At 40.5% G+C, this 6,578-nt stretch overlaps 1 non-coding gene across 1 annotated transcript; it reads right to left on the bottom strand.

Moving 5' to 3' along the window:
• Positions 1-5,207: 5,207 nt before the first annotated feature.
• On the bottom strand, positions 5,208-5,281 carry Trnak-uuu (transfer RNA lysine (anticodon UUU)). Its single transcript has one exon. It is a non-coding gene; the product is annotated as a tRNA-Lys (tRNA).
• Between the last annotated feature and the right edge of the window lie 1,297 nt (positions 5,282-6,578).

Genomic DNA, 6,578 nt, shown 5'->3' with positions numbered 1-6,578 from the left:
GCTGCTCGCGATTACGTGATTCATACTTTGTGCTAAATTTCATGTTCTATGAATTTACTAGTGAAGCGACGTGCTTGCGCACATTAACTGATTTTGACAATGATTGACTAATGAACAGGGTTGTTATTTGTATATATTATGCATTGCTTGGCTACACTGCTTTTTCACTGATGTCATATTTTTTAATTATGTGCCTGCTGTGCTTATTTATTTAAATTGTAATTGTCACCTGATTAATTGTGCTGATATGGTTATGTATGTAGGTTACACTTTGTGATTTCTCTGCTTGCGCCTTCATGTTTACTTATTAAGATTACATATAAACATTTATTTGCTTATGCTGATATGATGCTAATGACTTGTTTATTACGTAAGATATATGTTTGCTGCTGTGCGTATGGATTGCATATTTACACATTTCTGTTTTGTTGTCATAACTACTCTTCAATTTAGTATATAGAAATGCTGATATACTGTGTACAAATACAGAGTTTAGGTTACACTGTGGTATTAATTATAGATTGTTCGCTTGGCAGAGCCTCGTTGTAGGAATTGTGCTGCATCCACTTGTTGACATTCAGTTCTCTACTGGTATATTTACTCGCTATTGCATGTTTTGCTTATGCTCAGTGCCTTATATTTTTAAGATAAGAAAATGAACTGCTATAATTCGACGAACGACATGAGTACAAGAAACTTCATAGAAGTCACATGAGCTGAGGTTTTATGGAAGCTGTATAAATTTATGCTAATAGGAAGGAAGCTAACGACATGACATACCAAAACTAGGGTTAGACCATTGACAGTTATTACACTGCATTTTTCGTGAGCAATTGAAATAGGAAGTGACACTTGACACAAAAAATACTCCACATGTTTGCTTCTGCTATGATTCTTGAAGTGGTGTACACACTGTGAAATATTATGATCATTCACACTCCGTAATCGTACTTAATTACTGAGAGTTATTCGAACTAAGTCTGTTAGAGGTCATGTATGCATTTCTTTTATTTAATGATGGACAAGGAACCAAAATGTATCTTATAATTTATAATGAGTAGAAAATTTGGGTCAGATGGATTACACAGAGGTTGTGTGTAGACACTGTGTCTTCGGATTGTATGGGATGATGCATTGAAGTTGCACTAGGATTTTGTCTGTACTTGTTCGAGGAGACTGACTAGAGGAAAGAGTTGTTATGGAAGTGAAGTGATATTGGTGCTGAGGTTTATATATATCGACGTAGTGAAGAGGTATTATTGAAGTATTAAGATTAAGTGATGATTATTGGAGTTTTCGTGGACAAGAGGTAAGGTAAATGATATTGATGATAAGGTTTATATGTATCGACGTATTGAAGAGGTATTAGTGAAGTATTGAGATTATGCTGATGATTATTGGAGTTTTGGTGGATAAGAGGTAAAGTAAGTGAGGAGCATATTTTTTTTTGTTGGTCCATATGGAACAAGGAGGATGAAGATGGCAGACTAGAACACTCAAGTAGAAGGAAGACTGTCTACACACACACTTTGTCAAATCACTAAGCAGTATATACTTTTTTTTGAGAGAGGAAGCATGTGCATATCTTGGCTCACTGACAGTTGTTCAGCAACCGTACATTTTGATCTGGCTTGGCAAACATTGGTCTAGACATGATGACTATGACGTTGACTTAACTATTATTGACTGTTATACATTGCTGCCACTACTACTTGGTACACATGATGAACATCAAATCTTGGACAGAGTTACATTTACACAGTTAACACTATTCAATTACACAGTAGTACTTAATGTGGATGAAAGATGAGTGAGTGTGTTTTGTGTGTGTTTTCCTTTCCTAATCCTACCCAACTATCTCCTAAATATTATTTTATTTGTTGGTAGTGGCTTGCACTGACACCCATCAATGTTATAGGTTTACTGGTATTTGTGTATTGTAATAGTTAATAGGACAATTATCTGATATCATTTGTGTGTTTGTTATGATTTGTATGTTTAGTGTAAAAGCATTGTATGTGTATTCAAACTATTGTTCATGCCTGAACTGTCTGATTAGTGATGGTGCTGCACTTTTCAACATGATGTGTGACATTTAGTCATGTTTAATTTCTGCTGATGAACTGTGTGATCAGTGATTGTAAAAATTATGGACTGTTACTTGTACCTTTTCTACGTGATTGGTGCCACTAGGACATGTTTAATTTCTGCTTATAAACTCTGATGAACAGTGTGATCAGTGATAGTGAATTTTATGGAACTGCTTCTGCTGAGAAATGTGACTTGTTGCTGTGTGTACCTGCTCAACATTGCTGGGTACCACTGATGGACTGCTTCTACTGAAATGGTGTTACTTGTTGATGTCTGCACCTGCTCAACATTGCTGGGTGCCACTGATGGATTGCTTCTACTGAAAAGATGTCACCTGTTGATGTCTGCACCTGCTCAACATTGCTGGTGCCACTAATGGAACTGCTTATACTCAAATGGTGTTACTTTTTGGTGTCGGCACCTGCTCAACATTGCTGGGTGCCACTGATGGACTGCTTCTACTGAAAAGATGTCACCTGTTGCTGTGTGCATCTGCTCAACATTGCTGGTGCCACTAATGGAACTGCTTATACTGAAATGGTGTTACTTGTTGGTGTCTGCACCTATTCAACATTACTGGGTGCCACTGATGGACTGTTTCTACTAAAAAAAAAATGTCATTTGTTGGTTTTGCACCTGTTGACCATTGCTGGGTGCTACTGCTGGAACTGTCAACTGCTTATTCTTGAGCTATGGAAAGCGTTTATGTGAATATTTGTATAAACTGATTTTTTGTGTATTACTGGTTGTGAAAAGTTATGAGACTCTTACTACACATATTCGTCATTGCTGACGCTATTGATTGAATTGTTTAACCACATAATACTTGTGTAAACTATTATGTAAAGTCACATCTATGAAAGAATTTGTATTGCTTACTGTATTCTATATAATAGGTTATTGAAAGGTCAGTGCAAAGCCAAAATTTTATCTAGTTATATGATATTTACGTATTAATATTATCTTTTATTTTTGTCTGTATTTTTTTGACGAATTTGGTGGTATTTTCACCACCAATGCTGGCAAAAATACCATCAAATTCTAGCCGTGGAGGAAGGGCATATGAAAGGTGGCTACACTGAGCCACAGCGCCAGAGATCGCTAGAGAGCATTGTTCCGCCGCCTCCACTGGCAGTGATTATTGAGAACTCGTAGTGGGCAGTGCTTGTCCAGGACTCGTAGTAGTCAGTTCGTGTTCAGATGTGCTAGTAGGGAGTGCTTGCTGAGATGTGATACTGAAAAGTTCTTGTTGAGATGTGGTAATAGCGAGTCGGTGTGGAGATATATTGTAATGATTAGAGTGATTTTGGTCAATATATGAAGGTAACGAAACTTGATTTATTTTTCATTATTTCCATGTTTTAAATAATGCGTCATTACAGGTTCAGTCAACAAAGCACCAGGCTTGTGTTCTTGGATTAGAGTGTAATTCTGGTTCTCTTGAGTAATTATGGTATTTTTATTTTCTTTAATTAATTCAGTATAAATGATATTTAAAATTTCTTGTGTTGTTGAAGAAGAACCGTGCCAGATGCGTACGTTGAGTCATACTTCCACACACAGAACAGTTATACTTGTGCTTTGATTTCGTAGGTTTTATAGTTGCTGGGGACTTAATTAATTAATTGTGTTAATGAAAATTTCCATTTCATTCTTTGTTGTTGTTGCTATGCAGTCAGATTGCGTACAAAAATAGTCAGGGCCAACCGTTTACGAGACTTCGTAATCGGACAGACAGCTACTGAAGCAAAAAATTAAAATTATTTGCATTCTATTTTAATTAAGCCCCCATGCAACGTTGAGTAAATGGGGCAGAAATGACCAGTAATCACGGTTCAACTATAACTAAGACGCTATTAGATACCACCTGGAGTGTAATTATATGTTCTTATACACCTGCCGCCCACGTTTGCATCGCTGTCAGCAGTAAAATTTTCTAACCGCCCAAAGTTTTCTCAGTAATAGTGATTTGTAGTGTAGGGGAGTAAGTTAACCTTACAAAGCAGAATTACTGCATGTCGAAGCATATAATAATACATTATGTCAAAATGTTATGACAACTCAATGGAAAAGATTAAAAACCCCTGCCTACTGACCACAATGCGAGCTGGAACGACCACTAGTGGGCTGTAGGACCAGGTCGACCAGGACTGTTGTAGACGGCCCTAAACAAGAAACGATTTTTTAGTAGTCACACTGCAGCAGTTTTGTCTTCAGAGAAACAGTTAACGTAGGGATATGAACATTATGAATGTGTGCTGGAAATGTACTCCTTTATATATACTAAGATGGTATCTGTTCTTTCGGACATGTCCTAAAGAACAGATACAATCGGTGACTATGCAGCTCGTTATAATGAAATTACAATGAAATAAACACCCTTAGCTGCTTACAGGCGTTGACATACGTCAACGGGGACAAATGAAAATGGGTACCCCGACAGGGACTCGAACGCGGGATCTCCTACTTACATGGCAGACGCTCTATCCATTTTTTTTTAGTTCGTTGTTGATCGTTGGGTTTGGTCGTTGCGGACGTCACATGACATCGGGTAAAGTTCGTTTTTTGATCCTTCCACTCAGTTTTTTATTACAGAGGCTGACAAGCTCTTTGACCGAACACGCTGAGCTACCGTGCCGGCAGATATCCAACCTAGCCGGGAATCGAACTCAGGCCCTTAGGATTGACATTCTGTCACGCTGACCACTCAGCTCCCGGGAGCGGACATTCATCTGAGCCACCGAGGACACTGAGGATAGCGCGACTGCAGGGGTCTATCTCTGGCACGCCTCCCGCGAAACCCCCATTTTCAACTTGCTGCCCCACACTACATTCGTAGTGCCCCCTCCCATTATACTGATTACTCGCGGCGCGTTGCCGATTCCCGTAAGAGTTCGGGCACTGTTTAGGCATTCGCACAGAAGAGGAAGATGGTCAAGTGGCCGGTGAGCCTTGGCTATGTATTTACTAAGATGGTATCTGTTCTTTCGGACATGTCCGAAAGAACAGATACCATCGGTGACCATGCAGCTCTTTAGAATGAAATTACAATGAAATAAACACCCTTAGCTGCTTACAGGCGTTAACATACGTCAACGGGGGCAAATGAAAACGTGTGCCCCGACCGGGACTCGAACCCGGGATCTCCTGCTTAAATGGCAGACGCTCTATCCATCTGAGCCACCGAGGACAGAGAGGATAGCGCGACTGCAGGGATTTATCTCTGGCACGCGTACCGCGAAACCGACATTCTCAACGTATTGTCCCGCACTACATTCGTAGTGCCCCCGCCCAGAGATAAATCCCTGCAGTCGCGCTATCCTCTGTGTCCTCGGTGGCTCAGATTGATTGCCGGCACGGTAGCTCAGCGTGTTCGGTCATAGGGTTAGCTGCGCTCTTTAATAAAAAAAACTGAATTAATGGATCAACTACGAACTTAAACGGATGTGTTACGACGTCTGCCTCGAGCAGATGTAACGAACAAAAGCGTACAGAATGAGATTAAAAAAAAATGGATAGAGCGTCTGCCATGTAAGTAGGAGATCCCGGGTTCGAGTCCCGGTCGGGGTACACATTTTCATCTGTCCCCGTTGACGTATGTCAACGCCTGTCAGCAGCTAAGGGTGTTTATTTCATTGTAATGTACTCCTTTCTTGACGGTAATTATATTTTTCCAATTAAAGCCTTCTAGGCAGCTACCCAAATTTAATTCGTTTTTATTGTAATACTCCAGGAGACCTATGACAGTGAAGTGACAAAACTCATGGGGTACCTCCTAATATCGTGTCGGGTCTCCTTTCGCCCAGAGTAATGCAGCAACTCGATGTGGCATAGACGCAACAAGTCGTTGGAAGTCTCCTGCAGAAGTAGTGAGCCATTCAGCCTCTACAATCGTCCATAACTGCGAAAGTGTTGCAGGATGTTAACCACGAACAGAACCTCGATTATGTTCCGTAAATGTTCGATAATGTTCATGTAAGATGACATGGAGGGCCAAATCAAATCATTAGCTCGAATTGCCCAGAATGTTCATCAAACCAATCGTGAACAATGGTGGTCCAGTGATATGACATTGTTGTCTGGGAACATAAAGTCTCCAAGTAGCCGAACATAATCATTTACAGTCAATCTATTCAGCTGGACCAGAGGAGTTAGTCCATTCGATGTAAACGCAGCCCTCATCAGTTTGGAGCCACGGCCAGCTTGCACACTGCCTTGTTGACAGCCTGCGTCCATTCTCCGTGGTGTCTGCGCCACACCCGAATCATACCATCAGCGCTTATCAACTGAAATGGGGATTCATCTGACTAGGCATCGGTTTTTCTGTAGCGTCGGGTTTACATCTACATCTACATACATACTCCACAATCCACCTGACGCTGTGTGGCGGAGGGTATTTTGACTACCTCTATCGGTTCTCCCTTCCATTCCAGTCTCGTATTGTTCGTGGAAAGGAGGATTGTCGGTATGCCTCTGTGTGGGCTCTA

Source organism: Schistocerca nitens, chromosome 7 (genome assembly GCF_023898315.1).
Source record: "Schistocerca nitens isolate TAMUIC-IGC-003100 chromosome 7, iqSchNite1.1, whole genome shotgun sequence".
Lineage (NCBI taxonomy): Eukaryota > Metazoa > Arthropoda > Insecta > Orthoptera > Acrididae > Schistocerca > Schistocerca nitens.
The sequence above is the reverse complement of the archived record's forward strand: the minus strand, read 5'-3'. Positions and strand labels throughout refer to the sequence as shown.